The 16,450-nt window shown below is 38.9% G+C and overlaps 1 protein-coding gene across 3 annotated transcripts in view; it reads right to left on the bottom strand.

The window, feature by feature from the left end:
- Nucleotides 1-16,450, bottom strand: part of LOC126856907 (protein CBFA2T2) — a 53,978-nt gene that overhangs the window by 29,067 nt on the left and 8,461 nt on the right. Inside the window, exon 1 of one of the 3 annotated variants that reach the window (XM_050605909.1) lies at nucleotides 6,155-6,717. The exons of the other annotated variants lie outside the window; for them this stretch is intronic. The gene's annotated coding sequence lies outside the window, so the exon portion shown is untranslated. Of the gene's footprint in view, nucleotides 1-6,154; nucleotides 6,718-16,450 lie in introns of those variants that run through there. 3 annotated transcript variants of the gene reach the window in all.

Consider the following 16,450-nt stretch of genomic DNA (forward strand, 5'->3'; position numbering starts at 1 on the left):
CGCGTCGCGCCGTCGTCGACCTCTCTCGACGATGCGTTCCCTCACTCGCATCTCTCTCTCTCTCTCTCTCCTCTTCCCTTCCTGTCATCGTCCTCGCGACGCGGATGACTCGATCTTAAGACTGCGGCTGACTAATCTCTAATCAACCGAGATTCGATAAATGAAACATGATCGAAGAGTGGGATTTTTAAGATCAAGATAATAGCGACTAAAAGATTGCATTGATTTCCGATTGGCTTTTTATCTTATTTATGTCCAATCATTAACAAGTCGGAATATCGATGCGATATTTGGCAATTTAATTTCAATAACAATTAGAATAAATTGTTAACGTCGTTGAGCACAGGAAGCTGCTACAACTTGGGTACTTTCGCAATGTTCGATTTCTATTTTTGTTCCCGTGACAGACTGCAAACGGCCGATCGGCCTCGCGAATTAAAAAGTTTGCGATAAACAAAAAGAAAGAGAGAGAGAGAGAGAGAGAGAGAGAAATGAACGAAACGGTAAATACTTCGCTCTTTGGAGCCGACGTTTGAAACCGTTACATCGTTAATGGTATCGAAGCTTTACTTGGCGAAGGTTCTGCTTGGTTTCATTACAAAGATGTCATGCGCAGGTACGTCGCAGTTATACCCGCTTTTGACGTCCCGCTTGCGTTGTATACACACTTGGCGTTAAACCGGAACGGCCGGGGCTACGCCGGGGAAATTATGAAATGCTAAAACGGAAACGAATTTCGCGACGCCGAATATTGTTCCGATATTCGCAATTAACCCTTTTATTCGCGCTCGCGCGACGTACAATGTATACCCGGCACAATCGCCCGCGAACCGATAATAATTTCCATGGTACTCGAAAATGCCGGTAACTTTTCCAAGGAAACTCGACACATCGCGCACACCTAATTCTTCGGCGCGAACAAAAAATCTGCGCTTTCAATTAACGAAACAATTTCTCCCATTTATGAGATATATCGGGTTAACCGGGCACAAAGGTGTTAAGTGGATGAACTTTTTTTTTTTCTTAGAATTAACGAGAAGATAATCGAGGACGTCGTCGCGTGTATAGATAATTAATTACTATCGCGCCTCCGGTCCATCAACGTTTCACGCCGTCTCGCTCTGTATCTGCTTTATCTTAACGAGCTATCTCGCGGATAAGAGATACACTAATCTGAGATCTACGACTAATTGTTTTCAGACTCGGTTACATGTAATATTATATGATTATTTATGATTACATAAAAGCATGCCACGATTAATCATTTACATCTTGTTTTAAAAAATTGTGAAAAAATTTTGTTTTAAATAAAAAAAATTGAATATATATATGTATATATACACATGTAAAAATTGATTTCTATTACACAATTAATGTATTTTTACATAAAAATATTAATACATAAAAATATTTCTCTCAGAAATTAATTCATAATAAAGATATTGAATTATTTTCGAACAAAACATTATTAAATTTGTCAAAGAGACCATATCATCCAATGCTAACAATAACAGTCAACAAATTGCAGGACGCATGTAATTGTACGTCATTTCTCGCTGATAATTAAGCCCAAATTTCGGGCAATTTCGGTTTCGTAGCTGTCATAGCCATATCATAAATACGAATTCGTGGCTTCATGATGGTTTTACTTACATTTATTGTACATTTTATAATATAAGAGAAATTTAAACAGTAATAAATTGTATTATCTATCCTTTTATATATCCCTAATTTGAAAAGTTATTAATTTCAGAAAAGAATAAATTATAATTACTATTACTTTTTATAAGACTTGTAATTATTATATTTTTAAATAAATTTAAATATGTATATTCATAATTTTCACGTTCATAATAGAAAGAGGAAGAAGGGAGGAAAAAAGAAATTATATTTAAAAAGAATTAATTCGTGTGTACAACTCTTACTCTAAAATTTAAAAAATATATAAAAAGATAAAAATTATATTCGCTAATATATATTTTATAATAATTTATATCGCGCGTTTCGCTTTTTCTAATCTGTTCATCCATGTAAATGACGCAACAATCGATCGATCGATACTTAATATATCTATGAAAATATCGGATGACGTTCACAGGTGCGCCAATGTGCGGGCCGGTTCGTCAGTGTCAGTGAAAATTGTCGGACACGTGGTTAACTACGCGGGAGTTGTTAAACGTTTAGGTGTGCGAGAATAGGTAGCAAACAGTATAACGATACAATTGCCGGCATTTCTATAGACCAGTGAGGTATGAATCTATTTCGCCATTGCGAATTGTGCAACCCGATCTCGACGGCACATGCAGCGATTCAATTATCCGCGGGTTATAAAATCGGGGGAAAAAAAAATTACTCAATTTCCTGCGATCATATTTCACGTTGGTCCTGTCTCTTTACAGACATTATCTCATTTCCGAAAGTATTTATTGGATTTAATAATCATACTGTAATTACCATGTAATTTTTCTCTGTTTTAGCATTTTATAATCTCTTAGAGAACGAGTTTTATTCGCGGAGCGATCCGGAATTTCTCTCTCTCTCGACGGAGACGTCATCGTCTCGCATAACTTGCGTGCCACTGTATGCACGCACTTAATTACATGTTATATCCGGAAAGAGCAATTCACGGATGGTACGGTGCGCATCGCAATGTAACCAAAGGTACCGGCGAAAGAGACTGCGGAAGGTACAGAGGGAGAACGAGCGGTGGTCCGGGTCTCTCCCCGGCCGTAACTCTTGATTCTCTTTGAAGCGCGGAAGCTGCCCGCAACACCTGACTGACTCGACGGACGCGTATATGGCAGGTCGAGCGGAGCAGCAGCGGCAGACAGAGCTCACCGGGGGTAGGTGAGGGGCGAAGAGACGACGGGCAAAAGCGGAAGGCAACCACCACCAAGCGTGGGCTGCGAGAGAGCGAGCGAGAGAGAGAGAGAGAGAGAAAGCGAGTGCGCGAGAAAGCTAAAGGGAGGCAGAAAGAGAAAGATTAATAATATAGGAAAGCCAAAGCCACGCCGCAGCCCCTGACAAGCTTTCCTCCGCCTCTCTTCTGTTGCCAACAGTTAATCGATATACAGTATTTCCTCGTTAAAAGAAAGAAACTTTTCGCTTCATTAACAGAAAGAAAATCATCCCCTCCTCCCTCCTGCGCCGCCCCATCCTCGCCTCTCGAGTGAGCAGGTCTCGAGTCTTACTTAAACATGTGACATTTAACAGCTGGCAATCATTCACAAATAACTTATTAAATAACATAAAATATTAAATAATTAGATTTGTGCTCTTTATGTGAAAATAATTTTAATAAATTGCTGAGGTTTTTTTTTATTAACATAGCATCAAACATGTACCCCGTTCGGATAATAATCTTTAATTAAACGTACAACGATATTTACTGGCTCGATTTTTTCTTTTTTTTTTTTTTGCATAACAAATACAACTGATTTTATTATAGTTTCTAACATGCATAAGAATATCTATCAAATAAAATCGTTGAAATTTAGCTTGGCAGAAAAATGTTTAAAATATATAATGTACACACCTCGGTGGATGTCTTGGTTCGAGCAGCGTGCGTTGAGCAAGAATGAGAGAATAAGAAAAAGAATAAGAGCAAACAATTTTTGTCGGCATTAAACAAAACTAGGGCGCTGCCAGATGACGGCCAGTCATACTCACAATCAGATAAGACTCGGAACTCGCTCGCGTAAAACTAAGAAAATCTTCTTTTCGTTAATAAAGCGACAAGTCTTTCTGTTAACGAGGAAAGTAATCTAATTAAAATAATAGCGAATAAAAGAGAAGAGAATATATATGAGATGAAAATTATTAGCAATATACGTATAGATTATTTATATATGTATAGTTTAGAATTCCTACTGACAATAAAACTTATATACTTTTATTTATTATATATATATATATGTATATATAAAATTCCTATGTGTGTGATGAAGTATATAAGTTGGGGCTTGGGATGGAACAATTGCGCTGTTTGTACAATGTAAATGAGATATCGGGAGAGTAAAGGGGAGCAGGAGGAGGGGGGGAAATTAGGGGACATGCCGCGCGATATACGCGCGGGGGATGAAGAGCGCGAAGATCACAAGCGCGGCTCGCGCCAACATTGCGGAAAGCACGCTGCGAATTCGTACCCGCCGCGTGCTTCCGCCGCACGGTTAATCGTGCGCCTGTGGAACCGATTATTGGCAAACACCGTGCGAAAGGATGCACCTGACAGAGGGGAGGGAGTTTTCGTCGCGCGCTTGTTCGGTCCTTATCTCCGCCGCTCCCCGCCGCGTCGAAGAAAACTCCAAGTTCCCTACGGTAGTCTTGGCCCCGCGGCGATTCATCCACTTTCAGTCCCCCTCCCCTCCCCTCCCCTATGTCCTTCGCCAACCCAGCTCCCCCCTTCCTCGCCGGGGGATTATATACGTACTCTTTGCGCTTCGATGGCTCGATTCTCCGGTGTGTTCGACACGGTGAATTCTCTCGACGATATATTCACGACAGCTTGGCGTTGATATCGCGAGCGATTATTTCTCAGGACTCGATTACAATCCGATCGATGAAACGGTTTAATTTTTTTCGTGAAAATATAGTATATATTAAGATAATACAATATTTCCTCATTAGCCGAAAGGTGTCGATCGTTTTAATGAAGCTTATCTTCCAAACTATCTATCCCATAAATCCTCTCGGCGCCTCGTCGAGAGCGAGAGCGCGAATGGAAGAAGAGAATAAGAGCGAGTGAGAGAGAATAAGAGCGAATATTTTTCGGCATCAAAGCTAGAACGCTGCCAGATGTCGACCAGATGTTCAGGTGAGGTCCGGACACTCGCTCGTGCAAAAAAAAAAGGGTAGGAAGAGGGGGAGGGAAGGCGAGATAATTTTCTTTCTATTAATTGAAGCAAAAAATCTTTCTGTAACAAGGAAATACTTGAAAGATGTTCTTTAGTTGGAGTAATTCTGGAGTAAAACTATTTGACAAGTCTTTCTCTCGGAACGAAAGTTTTGAAGAGCAATATTTTTTTTTACCGATACTTTATGCAGCATCATATCATACAGGCAGTTTAGGAATTTTTGACAATATTTTTGAGTGCACGCAAAAGCTACATATCTATATATTACAAACAAAACACGATCTACATTTTAATCCAGATATGAAAAGGATTAACAAATTTTTGCGATTTTCTATTTTTACGCATAGCGTGTGTGTGTGTTAAACGATAACGTAGTTTGCGTGTAGTTTCACGTATCGAATCAATGAAAAATTGATTGAATAACGACTGAAAAGGTCAAGATACGATATTTTGAATTAATAGCAGGATTGATCGATATAATGGCAGCAGTAGAGCTCTTTTGGTAAAAGTTGCAACATAGTCGTTACAATGACGGCTGAAATGACAGTAGAGAGTATTGTGCGGCACGCGATTTCCTAGTTATCACATTCTCCCCACGGTGCGAGGCCCCATAGCTTTGTAACGCGAGCTTTATGTGGTCGCACACGTGTGGTTATACCTGTCATTTTCATTACTTCAATATTCAAGTCTACATTTCGAGGAATTACACGTCGTTTGTCACAAAGAAAAGACGTTCTGCCAAATAATTATTTAATTATTATAATTTCATAATTATTATTATAATTAATTCATTATTATAATTTCTTGTATAAATCATGCATATTAATATGTCAATACACATATCGTCATGCTAGTAATTTATAATATTATTTTATGTATGTATAAAATTTATCTAACTCATTTTATAAACATAAAGTTACTAATATCATAAATATAATCCTCTCTCTTTTTCTTATCTATAAAATTATGTAATATCTTTTTTGTATAAGAATAATATATATAAAATAAGAAAATTATTTACAATTCACAATTATCGTAATGTCATAATTAAGAGAAATATTTTCTTCTAAAAGAGAGAGAGAGAGAGAGAGAGAGAGAGAGAGAGAGAATGCTTAGAAATAAATTCAAATATTTTATTTATTCATCTTTGAATTAAAAAACTGATTTTAAATTGTCAAAGGTGTTGCACAATCTTAATTTTTTTATCGCTTTATAAAAATCTTCGCTGCACAATAATTATCACGGAAAAGAAAGACTACCCGAGAAAATTCAAGTGACAGATAACTGTAGCAGATTCTCACCTTCTGCCTGTTTTTTATTCTTGATCGATGCTCGCGCAGCGTGTCAGATTAAATCGCAAAAAAATCCAGGAAAGGCAGCGGCCTGTCGATCAGTCACAATTTTCGCACAATGATCGCGGATTTTCACGAGCGCCGTAGGTGCTCTCGCGAGCGAGATGCGTCGACGTTGCGCTTCATCATACCAAGATGCACGCTTCTCGTGCCACGCTTCTCGCGGGCCTTTCGGTCTCGAGAGATAAGCGCGCGCGTCCCACACGTCGTAGATCGAACGCGTTCTAAAAAAACCAACCCGACGACTCTCGACGCGAAGATGCAAGAGGAAATTCCGAGACGCGCGAGTACGAAAAAGAATTTTCAAAACACATGGAGGGCGAAATTTTCAAACCTGAACGACGAAAGATACGCGAATGATAGACAAAAAAAATCTCGTGACAAGATCGAGAGGATGCGAGGAAAAATTAAGTTCATTAAATAAACGCGAAGGGTCGCGAAGGGTTGGTACTGGAACGATAGCGAGGAACGAAGAGTGTGCTTCGAGCGGCGCGAACGAGCGCAACGCACGAACGGCGGTCGACGGCCAACTGAGAGTCTCGCTGGAGAACCGAAAGGACGACGCCAGGCGGGCGGCCAACCAGCCGGTGGCGGAGGAGGCAAAGAGGAAGAGGCGGTCGTGTGGTTTGCTAATCTCCACCACGCAACCTCCGGCCGGCCTTAACCTATACCCTCATCCTGCAGACGCGTACGGCGAAGATCCCCCGGAATTGCGCGTCGACGAAAACAATTCCGCGAGGCACCTGGCGGAGTTATTTCAGGTCGGCATGCGCCCCACGGATTTCACGAATTGAAACGATCCAGCAGGTCGGTCCTGAGATGACGTATACGAGAATAAAGAGTTCCAAGTGCCGGAAATTTATGTTTGGTAGAATGATTTCATAACGCGTTTTAGCTATACGTCTTTATTATACCTATCTTTCCTGAAAAGTAGCATATTTTCCGAACAGCTTATGTCATTAGGCATTTTAAAGTTAATTTTTTAGTAAATATCATTTTACACGCTTTTTTTAAATAAATATTTGCAGACTAACAATAATATCCGATATTTTGTGTACACATTTTGTGGTATTATATAACTTTCTTTTAAATTATTAAAATATTAAATGAAATAATAAATATATTAAATACAATTTTAAATAAAATAATAAATATAGATATTAAATAAAACTTTAAATGAAAAAATAAATATAAATATTAAAAACTTTAAATAAAATAATAAATATAAATATTAAATAAAACTTTAAATGAAATAATAAATATAAATATTAAATGAAACTTTAAATGAAATAATAAATATAAATATTTAAAAAAAAAAACTTTTAATGAACTAATATAAATTTAGCTGTTTTAATATTGAGAAAAAAAGAACTGATTTTCCTGAATGCTTCTCGCAGATTTTACTTTTCGATCGAGAGAACCGCGCGAGATCGATGCGAAATCATTCGTGGAGCGATGTTTCTCTCGCCGACGAGGTGCGAGACGGCCGAAATGTAGGCGCGCGCACGTTCCTATACGCGATATTGTAAACGGGCCAGTGTGCTCCTGACGTGTCGATATATTCCCGCGAAGAAAGGCTCTGCCGCTGAAGCTGAGAAATAGCTTGGCCTCCCGTACCTCGCCTCCCCTTCCTCGACACCGAGGTATGCAGCCTCACCTCACCTCGGCACTTTGAATTCTGCGTCGCTCCTTTAACGCTCTTAGACGAGGCGCGACATCGATCACCGTGGAATCTCAGCGCGATCGAGAAAGATTCGAGAATCTGCACGCGTGAATTTCAATTGTCGAATTAGACACGAGAAATTACGATCGAAACCTTGCGAGATTTGTTGGGAGCAAAATTCACAAGATTGAAAATCAAGATACTCAAAAAAGGGATCTTTTTAGATTACTTAATCAATTTTTTCCGTATCCATATCGTGGAAAAGAAAACCCGAATCGACATTCTTTTATCGAGCAAGTCCATCCCGAATTTGAGCGAATCAGCATGAGAGCACTGACCCGTGACCGATTTTCGAACTCGGCCGCTGACGAGGAATACTCGTCGACCCACAATCGTGCCAGCTGTCTTCGTGGAGGACACGGAAGATGTGCCATCCAACCCGCTTCGACGTTCGGCATTGATCGGTTTATACGCGAGAATCCTCGAGATTCGTCTCATCCATCCGTCACGTTGCATTCGTCGCGTCGCTTCGAGTTAATCCGCGATTTGTATGAAATGAGGTAGCAGAATTTAAATATTTATGATAAATGTGCTGGAAGAGACTTGTATTACAAATCTTGAAATTCTATGGATAATTCAAAGCTAACAAAAGTTCAAACTTTCTTCCCGAATCATAAACGACTGAACATGTGTGTGAACGATCTGTCACAAATTAATTTACATACAGGATGGGCCCAAATGTTCCGGCTAGAGTTTGAGATTTTTTAGAAAATTTAATTCCGAACAAAAAGTTTTCTATAAACATGCATCGAAAAATGCTTCCTTAAAAAGTTAATGCCGAAAAACCTTTGGACTCATCCTATATATAAAAAATCCTTATTCTACAATTAATTTCAAGAGTGTATATTATTTAAATAGAATTTTAATGTAAAATTTTATTAAGAATTTGAAAAAAATTCGAAAAATCTAAAGACAGTGCGATATAAAACATATTAATATATAATTAATAGAAAAAATTATTCGAATATCCAACATTGAATTTGTTTCCAATCTAAACCCTCTCTCACTCTCTCTCTCTCTCTCTCTCGCAGCGCTGATTTAACATTTCCGAATGCACGGACACGTGCGTGCCTCGTTGCTTAGAATGACACGTATGTATGTGTGTGTGTGTGTGTAGAAGCGGAGATTACAGGCGGTATATGGACGTGCGCGTTTATCGGCACAAATTCGCGCGCGCGCACCACGTCGCCGACCTATTATACGTATTATTAGCACTCCGTCACGCCACCCTGTCATCGCCACGTACACACTCGTGCATACGCGCGCTGACGCGAGATTCCGAAGTCCCGTCTGCACGCGAATCCAGGTGCCACATCGAGCTTTCCTTGAACTTCGACTTCATTAAGCGTTGACCGGACGCGCGAGATAAGGATTTTGTAATAATAAAAAATAAAATAAAAATGAATATCTCGGAGGATATCCGAGTGGGCCACCTTCTAAGCCGAAACTGGATTGTCCCTTCCTCCCCCCTCCCCGTAAGAGTGTGCGTCGCTATTACGTACGTCGCCGAAGCGACAAAACCGGGTGATGAACAAGAATCGAACGAGCTTGCCGCCGCAGTCACCGGGAATGACGAAGCGGGGCTGCAGGCACGTCGTCGCCGGTAATTGGATGGACGGCGAGTAATTTATCGAGCCGCTTCAGGTATGACGCGCTCCGAGTTTCGACGTCGAATTAGCGTGGGCGCTCGGATAGGAATTAGTCGGCGAAGCAATCTAAGTTTCCCTCGGCGGAACCGCGCTGCCGCGCGAATAGCAAATCATTCGACCTGATACAGACATTACGTACGATCCTCCCCCGCCGAGTCTTCGCCGTAGCAGTAATTCTGCACGCGTGATCATCAGGTCTGCGCAGCTTTGGTAAATCAAAGCTGCGTGGAATTCGAACGATTTTTGCGAAGACTTCGAAAAGTCCGTTTGACATCATGAAACCTTCAAAGATAATTCTTTGCTTTCTGTCTATGATTGATAATTTAAAATGTACGAAAAGAGGAAGAGAGAAAGAAAGAGCGATAGGATGTAATTATTATTTCTTAATAATATAAAAAAAATTGAATAGTTTTTACATTAGAGAGTTACTTTCTGAATAATGAATTAAGAACTGTAATTAAAAAAAAATCCTTTATAAGTATAATATTTTCTCAATAGCAGAAAAATATTCGAAATTGATTTTTTTTTTTGTTAATAAAGCTGCGGATCGTTCAAATATTATCCCATAAATCTTTCTAGCGGATCATCGAAAGCGAGAATGAGACGAGAATAAGAATGAGGGACAGAGAATAAGAATGAATAATTTTCGGCTTGAATACTGTTACACCAGATACTCAAATAAAGTTCGAGATTCACTTGCTCGAAAAATGAGTGATGACTTTCTTTCTATTGAATCGTAAAGTTTTTCTATTAATAAAGAAACATTAAATTATTTTAATTATTTCATATAGAGAAAATAAATATTATATATTATAATAAATTTTATAATATTTTTTGTAAGCTTGCGGATAAACTAAAAAATTTTTGTTTAAAAAGAATTTTATTAAATTCTATTTTTCTTCACATCTTTGCAAACGATGACATAATGATTTAATTAGACTAATTAAAATAATTTGATTTAATTAAATTAATAATAGAAGCACGCGATTAATTCCCGAAAATTCCGAGCACTTTGTGATAAATTTGATTGATTTCAATTCCAGAACTGACTGCAAGAGAGACATTAGCAAGTAGAAGAAATCTTATGTCAAGTGGCGCTGACGTGAATGGACGCTTTCTCAAACTCCGTAGATGAAGTTTTCAAAACTCATTTAATTACAATTCAATATTTTCTAGCAAAATAACGTGCGTTAGGAAAGGATTGATATTAAAATCCCACCAAATAAATTATAATCGGTTTGATTCATTATTGAAACAAGTCAAAGCTAATTTAAATTTATTATTAAAATTGAATTTTGCAAATAGTTTAAAAAGAATATTATAACAATTTATAATTGTTTTAACGTGAAATTTTATATACACGTAATTATTTTTCTATAATTTATAGAACAGATGTGAGATATTAAATAATTTGAATAATATTTTCTACTTATATAATTATATATATATATATATATATATATATATATATATATATATATATATAATAGTTATTTTATAATAAGATCAGAGTCCTAAGTTACCGATTTTTACCTTGATTATTATGTCATTTTTTAACAACATTATTATATGTTATGTGTGACAAATGTTCTTTACCTCATATTTGCCAACTCTCTATGTGAGATAAACATTGCAACAATGCAAGGTACGTACCATAAATTCGTCTATAAATTATGGTAACATCAATTAATTTTGATACATTATTATATACAGTCTACATGTTTCGCATACGAAAGTATCGTTAAACGCAACTCGAAATTCATCGCGTGGAACAATTCGAGCCATTCCTAAGTTGCAAATGTCTAAACGATACAAACAGAACAAAAACTATGAAAAATTTAAGAGAAATAAGGAAAAAAAAGGAAAATAATTTTTATATTCTATGAAAAAAAAATAGTTGGAGGAGGGAAACATAAAACGATATATGAACATAATAAAATAACTTCGTATAACATAATAAAATAATACAACGTCAATAGCAATCGAGTCGAAGACGAGCCATTCGCGATTTTACCAAACTCGGAAATTTCCGAGACCCAATTACCAACTCTCCGGCGGCGCGTATCGAGCGGACGTACGTGATTAAACGCTAATTCCGATTTATTCGACGTACGGCCGTAAGTTTGAGCGCGGTGATGGCGTCAATCGCAGGACCGACCACGGCCGCGTTTTACACGCGATCGTCCACCTACGTGCCCGTAATTTACGACTTATCGGCGCCGCGGCGCGGTGTAATTTTCGCACTCGTGCAAAATTACACCGACGCAGAGCCGGTGATCGTCCCAACGGGCTAGTGCACCCTCTCTCGCATCCCACGCTCTCCCTCTCCCTCTCTCTCTCTCTCTCTCTCTCAGCGCTCTGTTTCTCTCTCGCGCTCTCGCTCTCTGGAAGTGACGCGGATCGTGCTCCCGGCGCGGGCGGGCATGTACCGGGATGTCGATACCATGAGAAGCGGATGTCAATAGCACGAAGTCACTCCTCCGGCGAGGGAGAGGCCGCGGATCCGCCGATTTTACAAAGCCCTCGCCGCTCTGTCGCCCGTACGCGCTGGAGGAAAAAAAGCGTTAGTCGAGAAAGAAAGAGCGACGGAGGAGTCCTTCATCTTCGGGAGACGAGATTTTATTATATCGAAAGATTATATATGGACACACGGAAAACACAGAAAGGAGAGCGAGAGAGAGAGAGAGAGAGAGAGAGAGAAATATATGTCATATTAGTAATAAAAGTTATTTTATGTATATATAAAGAATATTTAAATGTGCCTGCATGTGAAAAATCATTATAATCTGAAAAAAAAAAATTCTTTAAATCTAGTCCACATAGCACTAAACGTGTATTTTTAAATATCCCCCTTTGATTAACGGAAGCAAACATTTCACACCTGAATGCCAGAACTATGATTAAAAAAAAACAGACATTTCGCATGTGGAAGCCAGAATTAGAATTCAGGAAAACAGGTACTTCGATATCCGTATGCCAAACATCTGGACTCGAAATCTGAGATCAAGATCTCCTTGACTGTTGTAGAAAACTTTCATCTTAGATTTCGACTTTAGATTAAAAAGAAAATTCCTATATAACAGAACTAGTAAAAATAAAAAAAAAAAAAATAAACGCGGAGGAAAATCGAAAAATAATGATTATCTTAAATCACAAGATAATTACATTAGTTGCTTAGAAAGTTTAATCAGCTTACAAAGCAAGTGTTAAAAAACCGTACAAAGAACGAAGCATTTAAAAAGACGTACGTACATATTTTAGTAATAATGTCGAAGAATAAAATTTTCTCACGTCTCAGCAAATTTTAAATTTCAGAAAATATTGTATTGGACTGAGAATCAAATGGCATTTAGCGCTAAATGTATACGCTACTAAGATACTAAACCATATTCCACCAGTCATGTTTATAAAAGAGGTGGAGAGAAAAATAGAAATCTTATATATCTTCTCGTATCTCATGATAACTCGCCGGAGGGCGAGATTTTAATCGGTCCCGGGAGCTTTGCTCTCCCGCGAGCATGCCGCTCCTCTTCCGGTTACCGCGCTCTTCTCTTGCCGCGCGTTTTCTTTAGCCTGTCCGAGGCTCTTGGAAAAGTTCAATCCGAAGTGCTGCCGGTGACACTCTGCGACGAGTTAGCGGGCGTGCTCCAAGCACGCTTTTGTATTACTTTGCATCGGTCGCCGTTGTGCCCGCGTCAACTAGACTTAAAGTCTGCGCCCGTAAAAGGAAACGAGAATATCGCCGGGCCTTCAAAAACACCATTCGGCTTTTCAAAGGCTTTAGCGTTCTCCTATGTTTTCCGCTCTTATTGAGTTCTCCGCAGCATCTCGCTCGATACATTCTCCTTTGTATCGCCAAAAGGAGAAAGAGAAAGAGAGAAGCAAAATTCTATACATTTCTCAAGTATTGTATTATTAAATCTGAGAAAGTTACGGAATTTTAACAGATTCAGAAAGTCAAAAGACATAGGAATATATATTTTATATGTGCATTTACTTAACTTTAAGTTATACTGTAGATACTGCGTACCACGCGCACATATAGATTTAATGACAATTTTAAAGATTTCTTTACAAGCTATCGAGAAAGAGAGAGAGAGAGAGAGAGAGAGAGAGAGGAAGGGAGGGAGAAAGAAAGAGAATGAGAGAAGATAATAGATATGTTGCGTCCTTATCAAATTTGCGCTCAGCCGAAAACTATTTCGGTGATGGTCACACGTGTTCCACGACCGATGGAAAACAAGTCTTGTTATGCTTGTGTCAACAAAGGACGCGTGTTCCTCCCAGAGGCGTGTGCTGCATGCGCGTGCGACGCGCTGGAAGAATGAAAGTAAATATCGAGCGTGCGGCGCAGGTGGACCGGATAAGATTAAACAGCTGTTTCCGCATTTTATCGGGAGTGCAGTTAACCGCCACGATCGACTCTCCCGTTCCATCTCTCCCCCGCCCCCCTCCCCACCCCTTATCCCTCTCTTTCTCGAAATGCATTCTTTCTCGGGCGCGTTAGCACGCACGTGCAATAGTCGCAAATGAATTGCGCAAGCAGTTGGGACGCGACCTTTAAGAGAGAAAATAGTTCTCATTAAAAAGCGTGCGATAAACACTATACACGAAATATTTCGTATCTCATTCCATTACACGTTTTCACATTTTTTTATTACTTTTTTTGCATTTGTATGTATATCGTGATATGGAAAAGATAAAACAAAAAAGTTGAAACAAATAAAACTATTTATTAGATAATTTTAAAAGCTATATATAAATAAATAATATTTTTTTTTATTTTTCCACAAAGCTAGTACAGCTTTCATTCTATTACCATTCTATTAAATATGATAAATATAATTATAATAAATATATAATTTAAACAATAAAATAAATATATAATATAAATATATTTATTATAATATATATAATTTCGTATAAATGTAATTGCAATAAATTTAAATATAATTAAAAAAACAAAACTATCAATGTAAAATGAAAGTGACTAAAGTCGAATTTATTGCATTAATTTAATGAACCACACGTTAGAAAAATTTTTCATAATTCTAAAACGTATTAATTGCATTAAAAAAAACTTCCGCAAATATCCTATGACCGTATCTATGAAATTAGCGTCTATGATGCATCGCGCACATGACATGGCGTATCAAGTTTAATTACGCGTAAATCGTCAAAATGAATGTTCCGCGTAACGCAAATACGTCGCGTCTCTCTAGGATTTTATCTCGCGATGTGTCGTCGGGAGAAAGGAAGCGAGACAGAATGGATAGAAAACAGCTGAAGCGCAGCTGGTTTCTGGCATCGCGACGGCTGGCATCTCCTTTGCGCGCACGCAGGGTGCGTCGCACTCTTTGCACGTGCGTATGTACGACGTATACGCGACGTCTGTGTATAGCACAAACCATCGATGGTAGAAAGCAGAGCCAGAGAGAGAGAGAGAGAGAGAGAGAGAGAGAGAGAGAAAGAGAGAGAATCAATTCCCAACAATATTTTACGCGGCATGATAACAAACCACGAGAAGAAAAATTAACATTCGCAACTGGTGATCCGCCCCTCTAACAACTTTCGGAGATTCCGTTAATCTGTAAATAATTACGATCTTAAGATCGCTACGTGTCCTGGTTACAGCACGGGAGATTACGCCGCTTCGTTGAAGAATCCGGGAGAAGTGAAGATCGTAGAACAAATATTTGAAATCGAGGCAAGAACATGCGCGAATAAACTTAAAAAAAAAATCTAACTTCAGCGAAGCTACTTTTAAACCTTTGCAAAAGCTACTTCGAAGAAAAAAATCATGATTCGTGGAATGTGATTTCGACTTTGAAATAAAGAGAATTTCCAAATTTCGCGATACAACATCGGTTGTCGTATTAAAAAAATATGGATATAAATCCATAAATAAAGTTTTTACATTAAAAAAAAAAAGAAATTATATCATCCTTTAATAGTAACGAAGGAAGAAAGCGCGTGATTTCTGGTACATCCTTTAAAACCACGGTTTCACATACGTCGACGTCGCTCACTGTACACCTCGTAGCGCCGAACACGTGCAGTGGACATTTCGAATGTCTTTTTCCTAAATTAACGCGCCGAAAGAAGTCACGTGAATCTTTTCCAGACGTCACGCCGACTAAGTATAGCGATCCTGCGCGGGTGCAGCCCGTGAAAAGCATTCGCATTAATCTCGGCGCCACCTTTACCAGCCGGACAAACGAAATATTTCACGACGGCGACGGCTGCGTCCACGCTAATGAAATGCCCCAGGTGGCTGATGGGCCGATGGCGAATCTCGACTCGATTCGCGAATTAAAGCTCCCGGCTATCCGATAGTAAGAACGCTCTCTTCCTTCTCGCTCTCTCTCTCTCTCTCATTGCGTTACCGCTCGCACACTCTCACTAGAATGGAATTGATCAACATCGCTGTACCGTGTGTACAAAGAATTTATTTTGCTCACATTGACAGTATTCACAAGCCCGCAATTTACACAATGATATCGAGATATGATGTATATATAGCCTCGATCTCAATATCGCGCCATCCGATTCTCTCCGATCGATTGATTGATTGATCGTTTGATTAGTTCTCAAGCAAGGAGTATGATAAGATTTTGGAGATAACGAGAAGGGGAGGGGAACAACATTATTATAATGAACATTTTCATTCGCTCTCTCTCTCTCTCTCTCTTTCTCTCATTTATACTGCTCGGCTTTTTTTTTAGCCGGTGTCGGACGTACAGGATGACGTGTCGGCGTTACTGTGATCGTTGTTGCTCTCCGTTGACGAGCTGTCGTTACTCTTTATTCGCCGTTTGCGCAGCTTCGCGAACTGAAACTCCTCGACCGGCACTGTACACCAACAATGGAAGT

Source organism: Cataglyphis hispanica, chromosome 20 (genome assembly GCF_021464435.1).
Source record: "Cataglyphis hispanica isolate Lineage 1 chromosome 20, ULB_Chis1_1.0, whole genome shotgun sequence".
Classification (NCBI taxonomy): Eukaryota; Metazoa; Arthropoda; class Insecta; order Hymenoptera; family Formicidae; genus Cataglyphis; species Cataglyphis hispanica.